At 41.4% G+C, this 5,651-nt stretch overlaps 1 non-coding gene across 1 annotated transcript; it reads left to right on the forward strand.

The window, feature by feature from the left end:
* Window positions 1-5,120: 5,120 nt before the first annotated feature.
* On the forward strand, window positions 5,121-5,228 carry LOC130949554 (small nucleolar RNA R71). Its single transcript, XR_009073410.1, has one exon. It is a non-coding gene; the product is annotated as a small nucleolar RNA R71 (small nucleolar RNA).
* The last annotated feature ends 423 nt before the right edge of the window (window positions 5,229-5,651 follow it).

The raw sequence follows: 5,651 nt of genomic DNA on the forward strand, positions 1-5,651 counted from the left end.
GAAGTCCTAAATCCTAAATCCTAATCCTAAAGAGAGAGAGGAGAGAACCTCTCTCAAAACTAAATCTAAATCATGGAAAGTGAATTATGAGTGAATAATTATGAATACATGCATTCCACCACTTTATAGCCTCTAATCTGTGTATTCTGGGCTAAAAACTGGGTCAAAAGTAGCCCAGAAGTCACTTCCAGCGCTTTCTGGTCCGTACAGATCGCGGAAAAGTGACGCGGCCGCATGGCTTACGCGGCAGCGCGGGTTGCGTTCTTGCCAGGTCACGCGTCTGCTTGATGGTGCGCGAAATTGTGATCACTACAACTTCGCACAACTAACCAGCAAGTGCACTGGGTCGTCCAAGTAATACCTTACGTGAGTAAGGGTCGATCCCACGGAGATTGGTGGTATGAAGCAAGCTATGGTCACCTTGTAAATCTTAGTCAGGCAAACTCAAATGGGTATAGTGATGAACGAAAATAACATGAAAGTAAAGATAGAGATACTTATGTATATCATTGGTGTAAGAGCTTCAGACAAGTGTATGAAGATGCCTTCCCTTCCGTCTCTCTGCTTTCCTAATGTCTTCATCCAATCCTTCTTACTCCTTTCCATGGAAAGCTCGTGTAGGGTTTCACTGTTGTCAGCAGCTACCTCCCATCCTCTCATTGGAAACGATTGCATATGCTCTGGTCACAGCATAGCGGAATCCATCTGTCGGTTTTCAATCAGATCGGAATAGAATCCATTGATTCTTTTGGCGTCTGTCACTAACGCCCCACCCTCAGGAGTTTGAAGCACGTCACAGTCATTCAATCATTGAATCCTACTCAGAATACCACAGACAAGGTTTAGACCTTCCGGATTCTCTTGAATGCTGCCATCGGGTCCTGCCTATACCACGAGGATTCCGATTAAAGAATCCAAGAGATATTCACTAGAGCCTTGATGCTTTGTAGAACAAAGTGGTTGTCAGTCACCTTGTTCATAGGTGAGAATGATGATGAGTGTCAATCATCACCTTCATCAAGTTGAAGAACAAGTGATATCTTGGACAAAGAACAAGCGGAATTGAATGGAAGAACAATAGTAATTGCATTAATACTCGAGGTACAACAGAGCTCCACACCTTAATCTATGGTGTGTAGAAACTCCACCGTTGAAAATACATAAGAACAAAAGTGATCATTGGTTTCGGCCCCAGAGAGGGAACCAGAAGAACCAAGATCTGATCTAAGAACTAGATGTCCAAAGATGATAATACAATAGTAAAAGGTTCTATATATAGAAAACTAGTAGCCTAAGGTGTACAAAGGTGAGTAAATGACATAAAAATCCACTTCCGGGCCCACTTGGTGTGTGCTTGGGCTGAGCAATGAAGTAATTTTCGTGTAGAGACTCTTCTTGGCGTTTAACTCCCATTTTGGTGCCAGTTTGGGCGTTTAACTCCCATTTAGGTGCCAGTTCCGGCGTTTAACGCTGGGATTTCTGTAGGTGACTTTGAACGCCGGTTTGGGCCATCAAATCTTGGGCAAAGTATGGACTATTATATATTGCTGGAAAGCCCAGGATGTCTACTTTCCAATGCCGTTGAGAGCGCGCGAATTGGGCTTCTGTAGCTCCAGAAAATCCACTTCGAGTGCAGGGAGGTCAGAATCCAACAGCATCTGCAGTCCTTTTGAGTCTCTGGATCAGATTTTTGCTCAGATCCCTCAATTTCAGCCAGAAAATACCTGAAATCACAGAAAAACACACAAACTCATAGTAAAGTCCAGAAAAGTGAATTTTAACTAAAAACTAATAAAAATATAATAAAAACTAACTAAAAGATATCAAAAACATACCAAAAACAATGCCAAAAAGCGTACAAATTATCCGCTCATCACAACACCAAACTTAAATTGTTGCTTGTCCCCAAGCAACTGAAAATCAAATAGGATAAAAAGAAGAGAATATACTATAGACTCCAAATTATCAATGAAACTAAGCTCCAAATTAGATGAGCGGGACTAGTAGCTTTTTTGCCTCCGAACAGTTTTGGCATCTCACTTTATCCTTTGAAATTCAGAATGATTGGCTTCTTTAGGAACTCAGAATCCAGATAGTGTTATTGATTCTCCTAGTTAAGTATGATGATTCTTGAACACAGCTACTTATTGAGTCTTGGCCGTGGCCCAAAGCACTCTGTCTTCCAGTATTACCACCGGATACATACATGCCACAGACACATAATTGGGTGAACCTTTTCAGATTGTGACTCAGCTTTGCTAAAGTCCCCAATTAGAGGTGTCCAGGGTTCTTAAGCACACTCTTATTGCTTTGGATCACAACTTTATTTCTTTCTTTTTCTTTCTTTTTCTCTTTCTCTCTTCTTTTTTTTTCCTTCTTTTTCTCTTTTTTTTTTCGCCTGCTTTCTTTCTTTTTTGTATTCACTGCTTTTTCTTGCTTCAAGAATCATTTTTATGATTTTTCAGATCCTCAGTAACATGTCTCCTTTTTCATCATTCTTTCAAGAGCCAACAATTTTAACATTCATGAACCACAAATTCAAAAGACATATGCACTGTTTAAGCATACATTCAGAAAACAACAAGTATTGTCACCACATCAAACTAATTAAGCTAGTTTTAAAGATGACTTTGAAATCCTGTACTTCTTGTTCTTTTGTGATAAAAACAGTTTTCATTTAAGAAAGATGATGGATTCATATTCATAGCTTTAAGGCATAGACACTAAGACACTAATGATCACAAGACACAAACATGGATAACATAAGCACTAAAATTCGAAAAACAGAAAAATAAAGAACAAGGAGATTAAAGAACGGGTCCACCTTAGTGATGGCGGCTCTTTCTTTCTCTTGAAGATCCTATGGAGTGCTTGAGCTCCTCAATGTCTCTTCCTTGTCTTTGTTGCTCCTCTCTCATGATCCTTTGATCTTCTCCAATTTCATGGAGGAGAATGGAGTGTTCTTGGTGCTCCACCCTTAGTTGTCCCATGTTGGAACTCAATTCTCCTAGGGAGGTGTTTAGTTGCTCCCAATAGTCTTGTGGAGGAAAGTGCATCCCTTGAGGTATCTCAGGGATTTCTTGATGAGAGGGGTCTCTTGTTTGCTCCATCTTCTTCTTAGTGATGGGCTTGAGGTCAGGCCTTCTCAGTTGAACCGGCTTTGGATCCCATAAATGGTTATGGAAAAACAAAAAGCAATGCTTTTACCACACCAAACTTAAAAGGTTTGCTCGTCCTCGAGCAAAAGAAGAAAGAAGAGAGTAGAAGAAGAAGAGATGGAGGAGATGGAGGTGGTGAAGAGGTATTGAGGTGAATGGTGAATGGGTGAAGAAGAAGAGAGAGTGGTGGGGTTGTTTGGGGATCCTGTGGGGTCCACAGATCCTTAGGTGTCAAGGAAAAGTCATCCCTGCACCAAATGGCATCAAAATCCACGTTTTGAGCCAATTCTGGCGTTAAACGCCGGGCTGGTGCCCATTCCTGGCGTTTAACGCCAGGTTGTTACCCTTTACTGGCGTTTAACGCCAGTCTGGTGCCCCTTTCTGGCGTTAAACGCCCAGAATGGTGCCAGACTGGGCGTTAAACGCCCAAATGCTAGGCTTACTGGCGTTTAAACGCCAGCAGCTTCTTCCTCCAGGGTGTGCTGTTTTTCTTCCTGTTTTTCATTCTGTTTTTGCTTTTTTCAATGGATTTTGTGACTTCTTATGATCATCAACCTACAAAAAAGATAAAATAACAAAAGAAAATAGTTAACTATAAAAAATTGGGTTGCCTCCCAACAAGCGCTTCTTTAATGTCATTAGCTTGACAGAGGACTCTCATGGAGCCTCAGAAATACTCAGAACCATGTTGGAACCTCCCAACACCAAACTTAGAGTTTGAATGTGGGGGTTCAACACCAAACTTAGAGTTTGGTTGTGGCCTCCCAACACCAAACTTAGAGTTTGACTGTGGGGGCTCTATTTGTCTCTGATTTGAGGGAAGCTCTTCAAGCTTCCTCTCCATGGTGATAGAGGGATATCCTTGTGCCTTAAACACATAGGATTCTTCATTCACTTGAATGATCAGTTCACCTCCATCAACATCAATCACAGCCTTTGCTGTGGCTAGGAAGGGTCTGCCAAGGATGATGGATTCATCCATGCACTTCCCAGTCTCTAGGACTATGAAATCAGTAGGGATGTAGTGGTCTTCAATCTTAACCAAAACATTCTCTACAAGTCCAATGGAATCTCTATGGTCTCATTTTGAGCCTCAGATTCCCATGGTTCCTCATTGGGGAACTTAGAGGAGATTGGTGCACGCCCATTGAGGTCTTCCTCAGTGGCGTTCACTTCCTCTCCTTCCTCTCCATATTCGGCCATGTCTATGGCTTTGCACTCTCCTTTTGGATTTTCTTTTGTATTACTTGGAAGAGTACTAGGAGGGAGTTCAGTAATTTTCTTGCTCAGCTGTCCCACTTGTCCTTCCAAATTTCTGATGGAGGACCTTGTTTCATTCATGAAACTTTGAGTGGTCTTTATTAGATCAGAGACCATTGTTGCTAAGTCAGAAGTATTCTGCTTAGAATTCTCTGTCTGTTGCTGAGAAGATGATGGAAAAGGCTTGCTATTGCTAAACCTGTTTCTTCCACCATTATTGTTATTGAAACCTTGTTGAGGTCTCTCTTGATTCTTCCATGAGAAATTTGGGTGATTTCTCCATGAAGAATTATAGGTGTTTCCATAGGGTTCTCCTAGGTAATTCACCTCTTCCATTGAAGGGTTCTCAGGATCATAAGCTTCTTCCTCAGATGAAGCATCCTTAGTACTGTTTGGTGCATTTTGAATTCCAGACAGACTTTGAGAAATCAAATTGACTTGTTGAGTCAATATTTTATTCTGAGCCAAAATGGCGTTCAGGGTGTCAATCTCAAGAACTCCTTTCTTCTGATTAGTCCCATTATTCACAGGATTCCTTTCAGAAGTGTACATGAATTGGTTATTTGCAACCATTTCAATTAGCTCTTGAGCTTCTGTAGGCGTCTTCTTCAAATGAAGAGATCCTCCAGCAGAGCTATCCAAAGACATCTTGGATAGTTCAGAGAGACCATCATAGAAAATACCTATGATGCTCCATTCAGAAAGCATGTCAGAAGGACATTTTCTGATCAATTGTTTGTATCTTTCCCAAGCTTCATAGAGGGATTCTCCATCCTTATGTCTGAAGGTTTGGACTTCCACTCTAAGCTTACTCAATTTTTGAGGTGGAAAGAACTTTGCCAAGAAGGCATTGACTAGCTTTTCCCAAGAGTCCAGGCTTTCTTTAGGTTGAGAGTCCAACCATATTCTAGCTCTGTCTCTTACAGCAAAAGGGAATAGCATCAGTCTGTAGACCTCAGGATCAACCCCATTAGTCTTGACTGTGTCACAGATTTGCAAGAATTCAGCTAAGAACTGATGAGGATCTTCCATTGGAAGTCCATGGAACTTGCAATTCTGTTGCATTAGAGAAACTAATTGAGGCTTAAGCTCAAAGTTGTTTGCTCCAATGGCAGGGATAGAGATGCTTCTCCCATAGAAGTCGGGAGTAGGTGCAGTAAAGTCACCCAGCACCTTCCTTGCATTGTTGGCATTGTTGTTGTTTTCGGCTGCCATGTGCTCTTCTCTTTTGAA

The sequence above is a fragment of the Arachis stenosperma genome, chromosome 1, assembly GCF_014773155.1.
Source record: "Arachis stenosperma cultivar V10309 chromosome 1, arast.V10309.gnm1.PFL2, whole genome shotgun sequence".
NCBI lineage: Eukaryota > Viridiplantae > Streptophyta > Magnoliopsida > Fabales > Fabaceae > Arachis > Arachis stenosperma.